Source organism: Bombus vancouverensis, chromosome 12 (assembly GCF_051014615.1).
Source record: "Bombus vancouverensis nearcticus chromosome 12, iyBomVanc1_principal, whole genome shotgun sequence".
NCBI classification, from domain to species: Eukaryota; Metazoa; Arthropoda; class Insecta; order Hymenoptera; family Apidae; genus Bombus; species Bombus vancouverensis.
Window position 1 is genome coordinate 11774034 of NC_134922.1, and position 22101 is coordinate 11796134.

The window sequence follows — 22101 nt, forward strand, 5'->3', positions numbered from 1 at the left end:
ATCGCACCTGTCCACAAAGCTTTCATCCCCCGAGTGTCATTCTCTTACAAGGTGTTGGAATGTCACGGCAGATTTTCATTTGTCCGCGTGTATGCGCACCACTGTTTGCCCTGCAATTTTCTATCGCTCGTTAATTATCAAGTTGCCCGAAAAGTTTCTTCTTTACAAAGTTTTATAAGACGATAATAGATGAGCGACAATTTCTGTTTTATATTGTTTTATTGAATCAGGTGTCATCCATTTCGTTATATTTCTATTATTCCTGCAGAATTCAATCAACTAATATGAAACGGCAAACATCGTGCGTCTATTATTTCCTTATAAAATGAAAGAAACTTTTCGGGTGCGTACAGCGACAGAAATTACTAATTCGCTCTTATTCAGTTTTTTTTTTTTTTTTTTATGTCAATTAGGAAAGTGTCCGATGGATTTTATGAACGTACATTTCTTGCCGTTTGATGGACAATGATTTTTCTCAATTTTGTAGAAAATTTCGTTGAAAAATTAGGAACATTCTTTTATGTTGTTCTTTTTTATTGTTAATAATTTCGTTCTTTGACAATATTTAAATCGTCCTTGGTTGGTCGATGGAAACTCCGAAAGGAGAGACACAGCATTTCTACGCCTTTTTTTGACATTAACAGGACTAACTGTAGCGGTTATACTTGACACACTACCGTACGTTATAGCTACTAGAGCAGTCGTGATAGTCGTTCTCGTAATAACAACGACAGCGGGGGCGTGTAGCGAAGTAAACTAGCCGATAGTGTCCGGCTTTATTATTACGATTTACGAAGCAGTACGTGTTTCCACGTTACAAAGCAGATGGCGATTGAATCCAGATATCTATTTCATTATCCTTTAAATCGTATCACATCCGGACACGATGTTCTTCTTTCTATTATCAAAACCTCGACAACTTCTTCCATTTCTGCAACCAGCTAGTAACGTAGCTTTACAGATACGCTCGCTTATTGCATCTTCAATTTGATTTTCCTTTTTGATTTATTATTATTTAGTAAAATTGATTATTCTTATTAATCCGTGTATGCGTGTGTACATTCAAGTTTCTACGAACAAAGTAAAAGAAAACGTTTCTCTTTTCATACGCTAAACATTAGATAGAATTCCCAATATTTGACGTACATTTTCACATTACGTGAATTCTGTAAATCAAGTAATTTAACACCTAAACTGTCATCTATTGGGTTGGCAATTAAGTGATTGCGGATTTTGTTGATACCACCTATTGATAAACCCAGGACCTGCAACCCTAGTTGCCATATAACACAACGATATCGCTCGAGGTTTAACGCTAGAATTACCGATAGTTAACAAGAAACTATTTCTACCAAAACCAGTGAAAATGACTGGTCTTTAAAAAATACGTAACAATAGAATATTTGTATATTTATTGATTTATTATGTAGTACACATTGGTATTACCAATCAATCTGGGACCATTATCCCTAAACGAGGGTTGACAAATTTATAAAATTGTCGAACCAGTCATTTTCACTGCTGTGGCGTTTCCAGTGTTAGCATCTATCTAACTATCTATGATATCTGATATCATCGTATTAAATGATACACTGTCAAAATTTGTGGCAAGTTGTAGAAAACGAGGAAACTGGTTAATTAGGGTCAATAGATTGCAGGATCCTTTTACACCTTGACAAGTGCCAGTCGTTTTGGCTAGTAATGGTACAAGTAGCCTCGATACAAAATTATTTTCAGTTTGAATACGTAAAAAAAGAAAAAAAATAAAATTCATTGTAGTATTATTTTGCGGAAATTATACGTTGTACATTATACATTGCGGAAAAAATATAACACGAAGTAGGAATTTAAAAATAAAATTGTGAAACCTGTCAATTTGACTGGTGTGGTTCCAGTGTTAATTACATAATTACAACACATACATGCGTGCAACAAGTTTGTCTAACTGACTACATCGTCGGATATTAAGAAATTGTACAACTCGAAATAAGAAGAGAAGAAGAAGATGGAAGCAGTGGGAGTCTGTGGGAAATATCGCAACGTCTTTGGAAGAAGAAAGGAGATCGGTGGACAACCGATAGTCAGTACTCGTGGTTATCAAGGTAGCAACGAAAGCTGTAGAACTCTTATATAGATGTCAGATTTCAGACGCTGTAAACGGTATATGGCTCGTTGTAAAGGCGGCCTCTTTGATACCATGGACCCCATAATGCGTCGATACATACGTACAGCCTCCATCGTAAATACCACGACTCTCTCTGTCTTCGCCACTCTGCCAACTATCTTTGCTGCCTCGTCCTTTCGCTTCTTTCCTTCCTATATAAATTAGCTTCCACCTTCTCCGTGTAAAAGTCTGTCAGCCATCCTAAATTCTATCTTCGGACCTATACGACTCGCAGTTTAATTACACCGTCATAAAACAGAAGGAAGTGGAACTTTTTGGCATATCGTTAGGTTAAGTTCATTCCATGAATCGGTTACTCTCACGAGTCACGATAGACACCATTTATCGTATAATATTTGGCACTATAGCAAATCGCACGTTATTGTACGTTTCAAAGAAAAGCAAGGTGATAATTTTCAACTGAAGATTTTTAACTCAACAGCAGCGTTAGAACGCGAGCTAGAGGAATTGCCGCTTGAAACTGGTCTCTCGAACGCTGCCTTAATTGAAATCAAATATAAATCTACGTTATGTAGGTATGTTGCGTCGTTTGGTAAAAGTAAAACGGGATCGGCAGTTATAATTTGACGCACGTGTAAACGTAAAAAAAGCGGCGAACGGATTGTCGGTTATTGCACACAGGTAATAGCAAGTTTATGGTTTCTTAGATACGCTGCACACAGATCTAGTAAATGAATTATGCTGGCCATAACATTCTCAGGTTTATGCAGCGTAATTATGATTTCCGGGATCTCTCGAGTCTTTAAATGTATAATTTGGAGAAACGTTTCATTTAAGGCGCAACTCAAAGTAAACTGTATACCACGATATTGCCCATTATATAGTTAGAAACAGAGAATCGACGTACGCGTAATATATAAAGTAGTTAAAAAACACTATGAAAACAACTCGAATACTTTCGCGTTCTTTTAAACAGTTCTTCGAAGCGTACAAACCAAAGACTATAATTTTTGTATATCGTAATGGATATCCGTTTACCTGCAAATCCGTCGCATAGTTTCGCATCGTCATCAGATTATCGCGCGATCGTATTACGTTGTGGTAAAAGTTTCTTTCGTTTTAGAAGAAAATAATAGACGCACATTTTTTGTTTCAATACGAACGAACGTGTCCTACGGCAGCTAGAAGACGATAGAGGATAAAGATCACAACATTTGACAGATCAGGTTTCATGTTTGTATCAACAGATAAAGCAGCTGCGTACAGATAGCGAAAGACTTTTTTTGGGACAACCTAATACGTATGACGACGCTTGTAAAAAGTTAAGACGACGCGTATCGTTAACGCGAAACGGCGTTTATTTACCATGTTGCTCAAAAAGTTCCTTTCGTTTCATAAGCGAAATAATAATAATAGATTTTTTATTTTATACTATTTTACGAATTTGCGTACGATCCATTTTGTATTAATAGAATAAAAATGGATCGAACTTAATTCGATAAAATAATATAAAACGAAAGATATCGTGCGTCTACCACTTCCTTATAAAACGAAAGCAACTTTTCGGACAACCTAATAGAATAGTTCGTTGCTATTCGCACAGAGGGGAGAAGGCAGGTATGCAACTTACCCGTCGCCATTCTCAGAACTACCAATTGCGTTTCGAAAAATCCCAGTAATATCCATACCAAATGCAATCTTAGTTCTTAATCGTGCGACGAAACGCAAACGTTAAATAACATCTCCGATACGAAGTTACAGATATAACCAACGAAATACATGTCCATGAATCGTGCAACGATCTGTTTCGCTTGTGTATCATGTTCTTCACTGACACGTGCACGTGCAGCGAAGAACAGCAGTAACCGAATACTCACAGTGTAGGTTCCAGAGAAAGGCCAAATTGAAATTGTGATACATCGTGAAATTTGCGCGCGTATCTCACAACCGCACGGGCCTGTGTACTCGGCTTTAAGTGACCATTCACGGACCGTTCAACGCGGAAGGGTCGAAAGCGTCGTACCGAGTAACTGACTAGCGCACCATCGAAACCGAACTAATAGTAGCCCGGTACGCTCGTCTGTCAGCCTGACTTGGTCTGGATGTTCCGAATTGGCGGGGAAAGGGAGGAGTTAAAACGTGGGGTGAAAGCTGCCTCGGCACCCCTGTTAGCGGTAGTCCCCAATCAGATTTCTAGATGGGTCCACGGATGTCACGGCCTGTCCTAACTATTATACTTTTCTTCTTTCATCCATCTTCCTGCAACTTCTCTTCCGGGTTAGTCTACGCAGCTTAAACGTTTCACGTTTCTTTTATTCGTCTCTTTTTTTTTTATTTATTTCTTATTCTCGCATCTCCTGCTGAGTTTCCTTCATTTACTATAACTCGGAGTTCTTCGGTTATTATCTCGTTCCGTACGCTGGAAACGAGTGCACGTTTTTGATACGAACAGATTCTAGAGATTCGGCAAGTTCTGCGACAAGCTTCAACGAGACTCTTCTGTTTGTCCTGTTCGCTCCTAAGTATCAAGTACAAGGCGTGTGTCATCCAGTTCTTTCATTCACCGGATTCACTGTAGTCTGCAGGTACTTTAGTCTCATTTGTGGCAAGTTTAGGTTCGTATGGAGAAATCAAAAAGGTCAACAAGGTTTGAGTCAGCCAATATACCGTGATTTCTGGTAAATTCCTCAGTCTCTTTCCTTTAACATGATCGATAACTGATGATAATAAAGTATTCGATTGGTGATGTTTGGCTCGTATTTTTATACGAACAGTTTAACAGTTTAATCGTGTATCGTTGACGTTAAATATCGCGCACATAGCAAGCTAGGAAAAACGAGCTGCAAAATCATACGCAAAGATGTAATTACAGAAAGGCAATAACAGGAAATGAAGCTTTGTTTCAAAGGAAAATTTCCTGTCTCGTTTAGCCAATAATTTTATTCAAAATTCAGTAGCTACTTTGTCAGAGTATTTGAAATATTACAGAATTATATAGCATTTGTAATGAATACAATTTTAACGTATCAATTGTAATTCGGTCAAAGGTTTGCTGAATGGTGTTGTACGTGATGATTTCATTGCATGGAATTGAAAGCTTTTTCCTCTGTATTGGTAACCAACCCTAATGCTCATCCCATGAAGCGTCAGAACCCGGCTACAGCGCAACTCACTGACTGACTGACTCACAGACTGACTGGCTGACTCTCGTGCTAACCGGCTACACAAAAGGGAGACTGTACGCGAGCCTACAGATTAGTGGACTTATATACAAAGTCATTCATGTCGAGCAAAGAACCGAATATCCCTGGTCAAGCCTCACCCCTCTTCTTGCATCCTATCATCCTCGTTCACACCTATTGCACGCTCGAAAACCGGGTGTGCGTCACGTACCGGAACCCTCCGCCACGGAAACCAGCCGGTAATCTTGCTAATACAGATGTCAGCGGCGTATAGGTGGAAAGGAAAGGAGAATGACTCTCCCTTTGACATTTAACGCTGCTTTACCTTCATTCCCCCCCTTTTCTCCCTTTTGCTCTTTTCTAACCATATTACCAGCGTGCTGCGATTAACGCCAGACTGGCAAAGTTCGTGCGTTTGCGGGCAATTCGAAGGTGTCAGATCGCATCCATCGTAGGAAGATGTGCGGAGCAGGTGAGAGGGAATTTAAGAGTTGAGAGGGACGCGCAAATGTCACGTTTAAGAAGAGAAATTGTATCTTCGTATAAAATATTGCGTTGGCAACTAAGTGATCGCGGGATTTGTCGTTAGGTGGCATTGACAACATCCGCAATCACTTAGTTGCCAATCCAATGTTTGCACAGGGGACGAAATTATACATTATAAAATATATCGTATCGGAGATTAGGTGTGTTGAAAATATCTGGTACGAAAGTTAGTGCGTGTGCGTTACGCGAATAATAATTTGAGAATCTACTTTGGAAGATGCGTTTAACGAAATGGTAACTTCCAGGATCCGTGATAAAATGTTTCCGATGGTTGGGATTCAAAATCGCAGACATTGTTATAAAAAATACTGTACGTTATTTATAGATCGCAGAATAGGTGTGTTAAAAATGCCTGGTACAAAAGTTAGTGCGTGTGATAATTTGAGAATCTATTTTCGAAAAAATCAAAGAACCGATGCGTTTGACGAAATGGTAACTTTCCAGAATCCGTGATAAAATGTTTCCGATGGTTGGGATTAACAATCGCAGACATTGTTATAAAAAATACTGTACGTTATTTACAGATCAGATTAATTTAATTGTCATCTTGCTTCGATCGATAAAGTAAATGTTACTCTTTTTTATATTACTTTTTTACGTAGTTTCATACGGTTTAGTTAATTTATCGTGGTTAATGACTTTTGCGTTGTACTTTCTTCTGATACACGATGAATTGAAAAAGAGATCGGACGAAATCGAATAAAAGAAGAATGTCCATTTAAGGGTACTTGGGCCTCGAACCGAGTATCGTAGCGCGTTTCATTCAAAAGGCACGTCATTCAGTAAATCCGGTCGCGAGATCTTTCCCAGTGGCATGAAAAGGTTCAAGGTAGGATTATACAGTCAAAAGTCAGAATTCGAGTTTGTCGGTCTATCGAACAGAATACAGCGGCGCGTCTAAAGGCTTCCGGTTTCCCAACACCTGCCTATTTTTCCACAGACTGAACTCTGCCAATGGCGTGGAACGTTTCTATGCTTCTTTCAAGGTAGCGAAGCTACGTAGAAAAACACAATAAATTTATTCAAAACGTATTTTCATTTTTCTCCTAACGAGATATCGTGCTAGAAATTTTATTTCATAGAAATTAACGATTTTATTCTAGAGAAATTAATCAAATTATATTTTTTAATCCACACACACACACATACACACATTCTTCGATTCTACACCTATGCCTCAACGAATCTTAGTTTCTTTCGGCTCTCTGCATTTCTATCGCAAGCGTGAAACTCGCGTCAAATACGAGTTGCCGAATTTCTTCGAAAATTTGTTCGATTCTACTCGACGAATATCCTTCATTAAGATTGTAGCACCTAATGAGTGGAATAAACGAGATAAATCGCCTTTGTAGCTATATATTCGACTATTAACAATCGTTATAATAAATTGAATATTCAAATAAAACGTATTTAAAAAATTTGTCAAGTTTTACAGACTTTAAAAAATGTTCCACATACTTTTTTTTTACTCGTTTTTACTTGTCGATTTTCTTCCCTTCCGCTTGTACTTTGATTCCCTACGGTCTCTTGCTCCTTCTCGTCATCTTTGAATTATTCGTTCGTCAACGATCGAAACACACGAAGCTACACGTGGAAACATTAAAAGCGATAAATCTGCGTTCCTGCTTCTTAAATTATTCATTTTCAATTCCCTATGAAGCCTATTTAAATTCCACGTGCAAAATTGAACGAGTGTATGGGCCAATACATTAATACGAGACATTAATATGCGAAACGTCAAGTATAGCCAAAATTGCTGTCATAAATGTAAATTCGCAACAAAATAAGTTTTTAGTTTGCATTATTGTAATGTAGTATAATTGGACACATTTCAAACATAAAACGGAGAAGATGGGATATGAAATTAAAGAGGTATGCACACAATTCCGAGCAAAGTCCCCGGTATTAATTAACATACAGATTCGATTAAACGGGCAGAATATTATTCAGGATCAGCATTTGCGGTTTTATGCATACGTTTTATGGATACGAACAGCCATACCTTCGTGTCGACTAAAATCAATATTATATTTCAAATTCTGCGATCGAACTGTGTATCGCGTTTTAAAGGAACGTTCGTCCACCTCCGAACAGTCTTTGCCTCGACCCAGCCATTTCCACATTTAACTGTAAATATTAGGTCGTCCGAAAACTTTCTTTCGTTTTATGAGAAAATAATGCGAGCACGACAATTTTTCGTTTTATATTATTTTATCGAATTACGTGTGATCATGTTTGTTTTATCGAGATAAAAATTACAACGTTCGACAGATTAGGTTTCACGTTTGTACAAAGATGCGTCGTTGTAAAAGACGTGTCTGTAAAAGAAAGACGCTTTTCGGACAACCCAATACGTACTGGCAACTAAGTGATTGCGGGTTTTGTCGTTACCGTCTAACGACAAAACCCGCAATCACTTAGTTGCCAGCACAATATTTGCCTCAAAGTAATCCACGCGAATTCTCGTATTTGTTGCAATTGTTTTATGGCTCACGCAAGTTTACGAGATAGATTTGCAAATTTAGGTCACTTTCGTGTGTCTGTTTATTTTTGCAATAAGTATATCGCCAGGTGATAGCTCGCGAATGTAATAAATTAATATTTTTAATATTTAACGTTTTGTAGGAGACTGTTGAGTAAACGTAAAAAAAGGTCATTTTTGATATTTCACGTTGAAGATTGCGATTATTTAACATTAGAGTAGCAATAATATCGTGTACATGGAACATGGCCATTGACAGCAAACATAATTTATTTCGTCCGGATAGAAATTGAACATATTTTTGATAGAACGAGGATAAAATAGTTCGATGTAAGAGCGTGAAATTTGGAATTTCCCGATTACACGTTTTCCTTCAGTTTTTTAACGCAAACGTTTGATCGAATCTTCCAGCTGGGAAAATTCAAAAATGTACTAATTTCGTATTACGATTCGTTTTTTATTTTCATCGTGTTATTTCGCCTTGTAGAAATATTCTGAAAATGAATAAATTTTATTTTTGCACATTATAAAATTATAGCAATATCGTAGAAAAAACACGTACATAAGAAGCAATGAATTAGAAAAGAGTAGCCGATTTTCTTTAACTCGCGACTTATTGAGTTGGCAACTAAGAGATTGCGGATTTTGCCATTTGATGGTATTGACAAAATCCGCGATCACTTAGTTGCCAACCCAATAGTTCTTCGCGCACAAATACATTTCACAACGTAAATCGAAACGTTGATCGTTCGATTGTGAACGTATAAAAATGATACGAGATCGCGTTTCAAGAAAATGTGGTCGCAGTGGCTGTTTTTGGCGGGTTAGTTGACAGGAGGGGAGACGATAGTTTACTGTAAGAACACGATCTTGCGGTTTTTATTTAATCCGATCTGCTCGCTTTGAAATAACACAAAGCATAGGTAATGTGGTTTCACGAACCAATCTCTAACATTCCAAACATGGATTGCTCGTTCTCGATACGAGAAAGACAAACGTGCAAGAAAACACGCTACTCGACTTGTCCTATTCGATTACTTTAATTCTGAAAAAAAAAGAAGGAACTTTAACTTCTTTCTAAAAGAAGTTAAAAAACAACTTTCTTTTTATATTTCCAGAAAAATATCGACACAATTGGAATAAAACCTTGCTGGATAAGTCGCGTTATTCCTCGAGCGAGACTCTGCGACATAAATTTATCCCAACAAGCTGTATCAATTATACCGAAAAGGAATTCATTTTTCTTTTCAATTTAAATATAAAAGATAAAAAAACATACGAAATATCGTCTCGTAGAGCTTTCTACGATAATTGCCAGGTAAACCGATTTTCTTCTACCCAGCCCCTACTTTCTTTTTTATTTACGTTCTGAAAAATTTACTATTCAAAATGAAAATAAAATGCAAGTTTCTCCAATAAAACCGAAACTTCAAATAAATCACGTTCCTAGGAAGTTTGCTCGAGCAAGAAAATAAATGACGACGAACAAACACCGTGTACGTGGATATACGTTCGCCTGAATGATTTATCGATGCGCGATCTCAGCTTGTCATCGGCGAAATTAAATTCGAAGAAGGTGCGCGCCGCGCACTGAGGTAATCGCCCGGTTTAAGGATCAGCCGGTGTTCTTGCGTAAAATTAGTCGCTAAAATTAGGGCTAAGATGCGCTTTAATATCCGTAGGCAGCCGGTTATAGGAACGAACCGTTTCTCAGCGTAGTCACGCTTAAGGCACAGTCAAGGGGTGGATAATAATAAGGATAAGACTAAAGGATATTAGTTGGTACAACCGGCTCCAAGCCAAACCCTGCTACTCTCTATCCCTTCTACAGGTTAACTAGAGTGGGTGGATTTTAGCTAATTGTTTGATATCAACGCGACGCCCTGTTGATGATCGCCCAACTACCTCTCACTGCGTCTGCTTCGTAGCCACTTCAACCAGCCTTCGACCCTCCTTTTACTTTCCGGTTATTCCTTTTCAACGAACGATCTTTCGTACTATTCGCTGTTTTATGTGTGTGAAATATTCAATGTTCAAAGTTACACATATTAAATGCGTTATGAAATTAATTTATCAATTAATTTTTTATAGAAATTAAAAATTAGTTTCGTTCCTCGAAATAATTGCATACGAAAATTGTTTTGTAAACAAACGAACGAACATAGCAGGGAAGTTTCTATTTTACATGCTATTTCACTTATTTACAAATAATTATACACAGTTTTACGGAAAATTACAGTTGCATTTATGCTTAGGAAATATAAGAATAAAGATGTAAAGTTGCAAAATATCTAAATGTTCGTCAAATTTCGAAAATCTCATTTTACTGTCAAATATATTATTAATAATGCAACTATCGATAGTTAACGCGAAGCTATTTCTACCAAAACCAGTGAAAATCACTGGTCTTAAAAAAATACCTAATAATAGAACAATTATTACCTTCTTACGGAAGCAATTCCATGTTATGTAGTACGTTTTTGGTATTATCAATCCATCAAGGATCATGATCCTTGAACGAGGATTGACACATTTCTAAAATTGCAGAACCAGTCATTTTCACTGCTGTGGTGTTTCCAGCGTTAGCATCTAGCGATCTAGCGATCGGTCCGCAATTTTCCTGACGACTGATATCGTCGTATCGAACGATACGCGGTAAAAATTTGGAAAACGTGTGGCAAGTTGTAGAAAACGAGGAAACTGGTTAATTGGGGTTCGATAAACAGATTGCAGGACCCTTTTACACCTTTTGACTAGTATTGGTACAAGTAGCCTCGATGCGAAATTATTTTCAGTTTGAATACATAAAAAACAAAATAAAATTCATTGTATTATTCCTTCAGTTATCGTTGCAAAAGTCCTTACATCATTGCGGGAAAAAATATAACACGAAGTAGGAATTTGAAATTAAAATTGTAAAACCATTCAATTTAACCGGCCTGGTAGTTCTAGCGTTAATCGCGTTCACAGACAGACAGAGCGTTTCTATTTGCACTTAAATGGAATTAAAAATTGCGAAAAACATGCGAAAATACAGAAAACGTCCAAAGTATACCACTCGTCGTAATATTCAGTGACCAAAATCGACTTTCGTTCGCATCAATTTATCAATTTAATTAGCTTTGCAAAAATACAAATTCGCAGGAACACTCGCAGTAGAAGAAGTTCTCAAAAAAAAAAAAGATAGAAAATTCTTCTAAACGTGCACTGACCGCTAATTCTCAACGAGGAAACATAAATCGTTGAAAAAGACGTTTCAACGTAAAGGGAAATTACGATTTCCTTCGGCCGGAGTGAAATAGTTCCGGTTCTCTACGATGTACAGTGTTGCGCCGCCCTTCGAGAGGTGGAGTTATGCAGAAACTACGGACGCACGAACGTAGCGACCGTAGAATGATCTCGTTGGTTTAGTAGCGTCGATTAGAGGGTTCTTAGAGGGTTCGAAGGGCCGATTCTGAGTGGCTACAAAGTGAAACGTTGAAAAGGACTGTGCCGGATACTTGTTCCTTTTTGCCTTGCGGATTTCATTTCGTTTTGCTTCTTCGTCCCGCTCGTTTCGATCCTTTTGAACTGACCCGCCACCGCCGTTCCACTCGAAAGAGACAGGCGATACGGCTGCTAAAGCATTAATTAATAGCAACCGCTTGCTCGAAACGGTATTATGGTACTACTATTAGGGTTATCTTCGTTTTATGGATACGAAACGTTTCAAGAACGTATCCGAGCCACCTTCCAACGGTTGTAAAACTTTTCGACGAACAAAGGTTACGGATCTCCTTCTTTTCCTGCATCTCCACGTTTTCACGTCTTTTCTCGACCTCCTTCTTCCGCGCTATCTTCTTGCTACCCCTCTGCTATCTTTCCTTCTCATCTTAACGTTTGTCGTCCGATTCGTTGCTCGACGTAATCGCGAATCCGAGATAAAACGACATATTCATATTTTTTGACGTTAGAAAAATTCTATTACACCGGGAATGATCGAAAGATCGTAAAGGAGTTAAAATTTCACAGATACGTCTGAACGAACGTGGAAGAGAAACTGGCGAAGAAACTGTTGAAAATAAAATTACAACTACCCCTGAGCGGGAAGCAAACGGTCGCAGAACCAAACGTTCCAACGTGTCTGCGTGTCTTCTCTTTTTTAAGAGACTCTGATGTAAATATTTAATTATCGTAGGTCATGGAAGAGATACGGCGTAGATATATAGATATTATGGATCACATGTAGACAAAATAAATCTCTATGGAGGTCTTAAATGCTATAAAAAGAAAAAAGAAAAAAAAAAGAGACTAAAGGAACGTGGATGGCAATGTTCATCGCGCGTGACACACACGACGCGTCCTCTCCCTCGAAGATCGCGTCAACAAGGCCACCCAACTTTTTCTTCCCTTTCTCCGTTCCTCTCTTTCTCCTTAGACAACAGCCCTTCTCTTCCTTCCACCCTTACGATATTGAATCCCGATTTTATGATGCCCTCGCGAGAGACGACGCTCGCGGTGTAAACTTTTATTCGCGAATTTGGAAGAAATCAGAGCGAGGGGTGGAGTATCGTCGAGACGAGTGCCCGTTAGAGCAACACGAAGAACGACCGTGCCAAGTTATGCAGGTTTTTATGCGCGGATAAAAGTACGGATCGACTGCCGGTTAGTACAAATGCATACTGATGCCAAGCTCTACAGGATATTTCAAAAACCTGACCACGGTGTATCCTGACTTGAACCAACATATTTTCACGTAGATTTTGTTTATTCGGATATTTGTGGAAATACGTTTTCAATGTACCGTAGCATCTTTACTGCAATTAGTTTATTTACAATAAATGGATCGAACAGACGTTGATTAAACAGCAAAACTAACTACAAGAACGTACTATAATTAAGACAACCAGATAATTAATTTGCAACTATCGTCGCCACGATCCAACGTTTTTTCGGCAATACTAGCAACATTCACTAGCAACACAACTCGCAATCTCTGACTTCTCAATGAACACCGACTGTTGATTCGTTTTTTCGTCCCTCAGCAACCCCTTGCCTCTCGTCTTAGCCTCGTGTCCTTCGTCTCGTGCAATCGCTTGTTTATAATTCGCCCCACATCCCCAGGCCCCTCGTCCACGAGATGTTACAACACAATGTTACGTGTAAAATTTGTTGAAATTTTAAGAGCACTGCAGCGAGACACGGCTGCCACGATTGTTTCCAACGAGCCACTGTACGTATACAGGGTGGTTGGTAACTGGTGGTACAAGCGGAAAGGGGGTGATTCTAGGTGAAAAAGAAGTCGAAAATATAGAATAAAAATTCTTTTTTTCATTTTTCCATCGAGACAACGATCTACAGTGATCAACGATCCGAACGAAAAATTTGTATTCTATATTTTCGACTTCTTTCTTCGCCTAGAATCAGCCCCTTTCCGCTTGTACCGCCAGTTACCAACCACCCTGTATAAACAACGGTTTTTACAATTTTGATAGTCGACTTTTAGAAACGTCATACTCTTTCGTAGGACGTTTAACATCTTCTGTTTGCATACAAATCTTCGAAGTACGTGATCGCAACGTGCGAAAACAACAGGATAATGTAATAAATAGTTGGTTGATAAATTCAGAAAAATTGGTAAAATACCAGGGATATTTCAATTTGACATAGTTTCGTCCCGATGGTATTTGACGATAGCCGATACCTTTGGAAGAACGAGAAAGGTACTTCTCGTGGTTTCTAGTGGGAAAATTCGAAAGGGCGGAAAACATACGTCTGTACATGCAGAAACGTGTAGAAAAAAATAAAAGATGGTTGCTTGCGTGTTTCTCGATGCATGTTGCACCTCTCGTCCCCCTTTCCCCCCCTTTTCAGCCCTCTCGTTTTGCGACTCTCTTTGCCTGACTCTCGAGAATGCTCGTGTAGGTAGTTTGACACGGTCGTAAAAGACGGGCGTTTTAATACAATTTACAAGAAAGTATCAAGCTGGCGCGCCCCAAGCCACTCTACTGGGTGTGCCAAGTGAAATCGACCGGTAACCGATCCCACCGATTTTCTTTTCCTTTCCTTCTCGTCTTTTAATCCAAACTACCTCGTCCAATAGCTTTTACGATATTTCTTATAGCTCTTGTATCATATTGTAGAAAAATTGTCCGACAATTGTACGATACGTCTGTAAATAAGTTTCGTATCGTTCAGAGCAAAAATTAATAATCGCGATCAGTTTCAATAAACGAGGACTATCCAAATGAAATAAACATCGCTATGGTTCGATCTATATAAACGTAATTTCACTTTTATTCTTACGACAATTCTTCGATTGTAGTGTGCAATATGCCAATGTACTCTGTACGTCGCTGTCTTTCTTTATAGTTCGGATAGTACAAGTCACATCGTCGCTATTTCCCGCTATTTTACCTGACATTCTAACGACGTATCCGAAACCTAACACACCTGATCTCACATTGATTGCGCTTTGAACGTTGGCTTGGCAACCATGTGATCGCTTCAACGAATGTTGCACTCGGAGAAAAAGAAAGACCAAAAAGAAAAAAAAAAACAAAATAAAACAGAAAATAACTAAAAGTATATATAGAACGTTCGTCTTATTCGAAATCCGTCTACGTTTTCCATCTCTCATTTCTTCCATTTATATTGGCCGCAATGAATAAAATGTGCCTGTTGATGCACTTAGTCAAAAGGTGTGGAAAATCAATCGAATAAAAGCAGCAGATCGTAAGAATAAAGCTACGCTCTTAAATCGTTCGATCGACGTAGTAAAATGATCGCTCGATAGCATATTCAATTTTAAGATAGCTAAAAAACGAAACATAGGAAATATTCGCTTGGCAACTAAGTGATTGCGGATTTTTTCATTACGTGGTATCGACAAAATCCGCGATCACTTAGTTGCCAAGCCAATGTTACAAATGCTTCTTTGCTAACTAAACTAACAATTCCGATCGATCGATCAATCAATTAATTAATTCTTTCTTAATCTTTCTTATCTTCTTAAAATAGCGTATGTATGACTATCAGACGTTCCATTCGCATACTCGTACATCCAGAACTCGAAGAATATCAGAGTATCGGACCGATGGAAATTTTTGTACCACAGTGCTCGATACACTTTTTTTAAACCACTCTATATGCAATAATTTTCTGGTTAATCGTAGAGAAGCAAAGAAATCAAAGGACCAAAAGAAGCAAAAATATCGACGGAGAGACAATCTGTACGACGTAGAAACGAAGACTGTTCGATAAGTATTTGTAAGATAATTATTTTGCGGGATGATCGTTCCGATGAAATTGCAAATGTCGGCGTTCTTTGGCTGCAAGTCGAAGTAATACTATCGCGGGACTTAATTATCCGTGTAGCGATGCGTCACCGCTTTGATCGGATAGAATTGAAACGCAGCTGCATTGATGGCTAATCACCTTCTCTGCTGACTGTGGCGAGAAGGTAGTAAGGTTAAGGAATCGTAGTCTGACGTCAAATGTAATATTTTACAGGGTTTACGAGGCAGTCGTCTCGATCCTTGGAAACGTATACCTGGCGACATCGGTTTCAGCGAGGTCCAACGAGTAAAATTTCTCGAGGAAGGAAGGAAGGAAGGAAGGAAGGAAGGAAGGAGTGGTTCGCCGCCTCCTTCGACGCTCTTCCATCGCTAATTGTCGCTTATTAAAAACGTTCGTTCTTGTTACAATGCCGAGAGCACGATGACAACGAATTCCCTTGATCCTTTTCAAGGATCTGCCAGCAGGAACGTCCTGTTTTAAGTAATTCTCGTTCAAGAATCTTCGAGGAAAATGTTTCGCGTGCTTTCCGCGTGTAACTGTCTTTTCTTCGATGCTCCGCAGACCTCCTTCTTTTTAATAAACGGTCCTTCCTGCTTCTAGTATTTATTTATTCCTTCCACTGGTTATTAGCTTCTAACGTTGGATATACTTCGCGCAAGTATTTATTTAGCGCAGACATACACCGAGAAAATTTGGGGAAATATTTCGAAATTTCATTGACGCTGCAACCTATGAGATACGAGTGTAGTCGTTTGGCTGGTAAAATTTGGAAACAATTTATTGTAGAAATACACGTAAGAGTTACGAGATGCGCATTCTTCGTAAAAGTCACCGGGATATTTAAACAAATTCAAATCGATTCCAAATTGTACCAGTATATTAGTTTCTTTCGTTTCATAAGGCGATTTCTGTTTCATATTATTTTATCGAATTAGGAATAATCCATTTCGTTATGATTCTATTATCGCGTTCGTACATAATTCAATAAACTAAATAAATAAAACAAAATACATTGTGCGTCAATTATTTCCTTATCAAGCGAAGGAAACATTCAACCTGATAGATTGGATCCAAATTTTACCAGCGGAATGACTACGCTGGAAATGAAATTTCAAAATATCTTCCCAAACTTTCTCTGTATATGTCTGCGCTAAATAAACGCTTGCACGCAGGCAAGTAAATAATCGCGCATTTTGTCAATACCATCTAATGACAAAATCCGCGATCGCTTAGTTTCCAAGGCAATATCGACGAAAATGTGCTGCCGCAAGTGCTCGACTATTTTCACGAGCCACTGTACAATTTCCTGACCTAAATGCTATGATAAAAAGACGCTTCTCGGGAGCGAAGAGGAGTAAAATATTCTTGCCTTCGTCATCCATTTGATTAATTACTGGCAGGTATACCACTCGAAGCAAGTAAAACGATTATTCAGCCGTGAAATCAGAAATCCAATTACAGAGTCTGGGCGTTCAAAGAGACGCAGTAATTGGTCGTATAGAAGGTAACCCGGTGACACGGTAATCGTAAAAGGTTTGGCGAAAGAGTGACGATTGGATAAGAACTGCTTTGAGAAACGATCTCGCGTGTCTGACTTGTTGGCGAGGAAAAACTGCAGCCAGAAGCAATGGAATTCGTCTCGCGCCGGACAAATTGGCGAGCAGAAAGCGAATTATTAATTGTCCCAGACAATTCTTCTTTTTTGTCTGCCGGCGAAAGTCGCGTTCCCTCGTTCGAGATTATCGGATTTCTCGCTCGTTGACAAGTCGCCACGAAATCTTCCGTCGATTTATTTATTAGCCGGTTGCCCCTGGCGTGCCGATCCTCAGCCGCGAATTCCATCCCCATCCACCGTCTATGAAACTCAATCACTCGCCACTTCGCAGTCTCGTTGTCCAACGTTCACCGATTTTTCTCTATACGCAGTCTGTTATGGCAGTTTACCTTTTCAATATAAATTATAAAATATCACGGTGAAAATGTTAGCTCTGTGAATTCTCTTCGGTCACAGATTATCACGTTTCGTGCCATTTTCAATCGATAAAGATAAATCACAGAGTGTTTCTTTTGTTTTTTTTTTGGCGATTTTAATAATAGTAATAGAACAATTAATTAATTAGAATAGTATTAGATAAATCAAAATGTTCGTCCCTCGTTATATATTAAAAGGTCTTTTGCGCTAATAATCGACACAGTCGAGATTCTGGACGGATAGTAAGGAAGAGAGGAGAAGAGAGTGGAAATGAAAATACGAGAAGGAAAGAGGAAATCGCGTAAGAGGGGAATACGTGAGTGCACATTGACACATCGCTACAAAATTAACACATTCTTCTCACTCCACCGGTAGCCTGGCGACAATCACGAAATAATGCGACCCGCGCGACCAACCGAACGCTCGAAATGTGTGGCTACCGTTGTGGTCTGTTATAACCCCTTCTACCACCATACGTATCCCATACAAAGTGCCACTGCTACGACATCGGAGTCACGCTCTTTTACTTCCCGCCAATTTTAGCAGATTCGCACGTGCGACAAATCTTTCGTTCTCTTGCGCTGGCAAGCGGCTTCTCGTTTCTGTAACGTGTTATTTTATTTCCCTTTTTTTTTCTTTTTACGAGGAAGTAGTAGGCGCACGATATCTTTTGTTTTATATTATTTTATCGAATTACGTTCGATCCAATACATAAATCCATAAAATAATATAAAATAAAAAATCTATTTATTTGGCTTATGAAGCGAAAGGATTTTTTCGGACAACCCGATAAATAAACTCCGTTTTGCGTTAACTTTTTACAAGCGTCGTCGTACGTATCAGGTTGTCCCAAAAATGACTTTCGCTATTTGTACGCAGTTGCTTTATCTGTTGACACAAACATGAAGCCTAATCTGTCAAATGTGATTTTTATTTTCTATCGTCTTCCAGCTGTCGAAACACCTTTCGTTTGCATTAAAGCAACAGATGTTTTGCGTCTATTATTTTCTTCTAAAAGGAAAGAAACTTTTAGAAACGAACTTTTTTTTTTTAACAAAATGTTTACAACGCGTCAGTGAAATACTGGCGAGCAACAACGTGTAGAAAAATTTCCCTACTTTTTTTTTCACCGCGATACGGATAATTCATTCACAGACGAATTTGCCAAAGCTTCTAACAAAAATGACAAGCAAAGAAATAATATGACCAGCGAATATGAAATATTAATGATATACGTCAACGAAAGTATAATATATTATTTGTTTGCTTAGTAAATTTCTATACTGTCGTGCCACTTGGCTATGATTAATCGTTTGTCAATTTTTAGTTGCACAATTATTTCAGTATTCCTGCAACGGTTATCCAACAAGTGTTATTAGACCGTACGAATTGTATCACCGCCAGCTATAAATTGCTTTTCCAAACTTTAGTGCCTATAAATTATCTTTCAGCAGGGTGCCTGCATTTTTTTTTTCAATATTTATTTGCAAGGAAAAAACGATGATCAATTTTGATACTAACAGTTCTCTCGTCCACTGATCCGGAAAGTGACGATACGAGCTGCCAGACGCGGAAACAGATCGTATCGCGCGTAAAAATTGCTCTTTCTATACCGACACACTGCGCGTCAACATTATCTTTCACGCGTTTCAATTGCTTTCGATCACTTGATGTTATTAATGAATTACTAACTGACCGAAACGATTCATCCAACTTTTGCTCCACCGATATACGTTCGTTTCTAAATGCGTTGATGTTCCATCAGCGATGATGGAAACGGCATTAGATACGAGTTTGCTCCAACAGTGGTGAGCTATTTGTGATAAACAGTGCGTATATTTAGGCAAATTCGTATGCTCGTGTAAATAACTTAAAAACGCAACATGGGTATGAAATTGTGTTACTTGGATTAGATATTGAGTACTATGAAATTTCGATATTTTGTTTGATATTTTCACACTGTGAGACGAGTTTACTCCAACTGTGGTGAACTATTTGTAACAAATTAGGAAAATTTATATGTTCGTGTAAATAACTTAAAAATGCAACATGGATATGAAATTGTGTTACTTGGATTAGATATTGAGTACTATGAAATTTCGATATTTTGTTTGATATTTTCACACTGTGATACGAGTTTACTCCAACAGTGACGAGCTATTTGTGACAAATTAGGAAAATTTATATGTTCGTGTAAATAACTTAAAAATGCAACATGGATATGAAATTGTGTTACTTGGATTAGATATTGAGTACTATGAAATTTCGATATTTTGTTTGATATTTTCACACTGTGAGACGAGTTTACTCCAACAGTGGTGAACTATTTGTAACAAATTAGGAAAATTTATATGTTCGTGTAAATAACTTAAAAATGCAACATGGGTATGAAATTGTGTTACTTGGATTAGATATTGAGTACTATGAAATTTCGATATTTTGTTTGATATTTTCACACTGTGAGACGAGTTTACTCCAACAGTGACGAACTATTTGTGACAAATTAGGAAAATGTATATGTTCGTGTAAAAATGCAACATGCGTATGAAATTGTTTTACTTAGATTAGATATTCTAACGAATACCATGAAATTTCGATATTTCATTTGCTATTTTCACACTGTGCTGTTGTGCACATTTTTCTGTCCATTTTTCAAATTTCACAAGTAAATTCGCAAAAGCGCGTATGTAATAGCCAAGTGTAGAATGTAATGATGATAAAATAGCAATTATGTAGCAGTAGAAATGTCTTCTTCTGGACGTCTGATGGTTGAGGGTACGTTCTACTGCAGAAGGTTTCTCTTTACGCCTCTTATGACAATTTTTGTATACTGTGAACATTTTTTCGTCGTCATGTTTCAATAATATCAACAGATCTTTGGCAGGATAATATAAAGTCTGGAATAATTTCGTTTAAAAAAATGTCTCGTCGTGATATTCGCGATTCTACTCATTCCGATCGATTGAAATTTCAAAAAGATTTCTGACTAGAACGAATGGGATCGTAACTGATACTAAAACGAAAGAAAATAGTCGGTGTGTAATTAAGGTCGTAATTAAAGACTTTACAGATTTAAAAAAATGGGGGAAGATTAATGATTTTGGTGTAATCGGTTATGGCGTACAAAAAATGTTCGTACTTATTTTAAAATTCTGAGGATATACTTCTAAAGGTCTGCTCTTTCAGAAAACTAAAAAAGAAAATAATTTTGTAGAGTTGACAAGGGGAATGGAATATTTGTTTAACAAGGATCGTTGATATCGACCCACATGCAAATTAGTTCACTTGAAACGTTGTATCTTCATTGTAAATATATTACCCGTGCTATCATACGAGCTTGATGGATACTAATTGTTAATAATATCCTGAAGCATATTAAATATAATAAGTTTATGTCGGAAATGATCTCTATATTTTGCCACCAAGTTACTTGTATTTCACTATTTTAACAACGTAGTATTTACTTCGATCGATTGCTCGAATAATATTTCGAATCGCAAGAGTAAAATAAAAACAACAGTCGAAATCGCGTACCAACGACGAACGTAATCTAAAAAATAAAGTAAAAGAACCTAAAAATGAAATTTACATAGCCAGAAATTCTATCGAAGATTAATACACCGAAAGTATAATAAATAAAATACGTTTATCGATCGATACACACGCGGACTCTGACACATTTTAAAACAACGACAAAGATGAAATCGAGCCGAGACCTCGAGCCACGTGTATCCCATACGAATAAACATACAAAATCGAAGATGGTCGATCTAGCAATTCGAAACGATAAGAATTCGAAGAATCGATCGAAGGCTGTGCGATCGAACCGTATCGGTTGATGGAGTAAAAAAGGAAAAGGAAGGAAAAGCACGGTCGGTTGGAAAATAAAGATTTTACGAGGGCAGGCAAAGTTCGCGAGGATGATGATCGTTAATGGCTGAACCGGCAGCTGGCAGCGGTCCGCGATTCCAGCTCTCGTGAAATCTCCGTTACTCGTCCACCCATTATCCATTTACGGGCGTGTTTTATCGATCGATTCTGGACTCGAGGGAGTCGCGCGTATGTCGCCTACGTACGACACGACCGCTTCGTCGACAGACGTCCCAACATTCCTACGTCGTTATTCTCACTGTGCAGCCTGATTTCTCCTCGTACGAATTTACAGCCGTTGCCACCTCGTGTCGGAAGAGAAAAGAAGCAAAGATAAAGCTTTATAACGATACCTAGGATAGAACGATAGCTACGATTCGAAAAACCCTATCGATCAGCTGTATCGGTCCCTGAATTATTAATATATCTCACTCGTCTCTCGATGTATCTTCAATCTCCATTGATACGTGGCTTGGCTAACGTTATTTCGATCTACTCGTGGCTATTTTCATCGGATTTTTGGAAATATCTTTCCTCGACGCTTTGCCTGCCACGCCGAAATCACGTGTTTCGCCGAGGACAAAAGATTTGGAAATTTCATTGCCATCGTAACGAGACACTACTATCGTCATTGTACACGTTCGTG

At 38.2% G+C, this 22101-nt stretch overlaps 1 protein-coding gene across 5 annotated transcripts in view; it reads right to left on the reverse strand.

The window, feature by feature from the left end:
- LOC117155271 (E3 ubiquitin-protein ligase Rnf220) overlaps positions 1-22101 on the reverse strand; it is a 202703-nt gene that overhangs the window by 35100 nt on the left and 145502 nt on the right. The gene's annotated exons all lie outside the window — the stretch shown is intronic.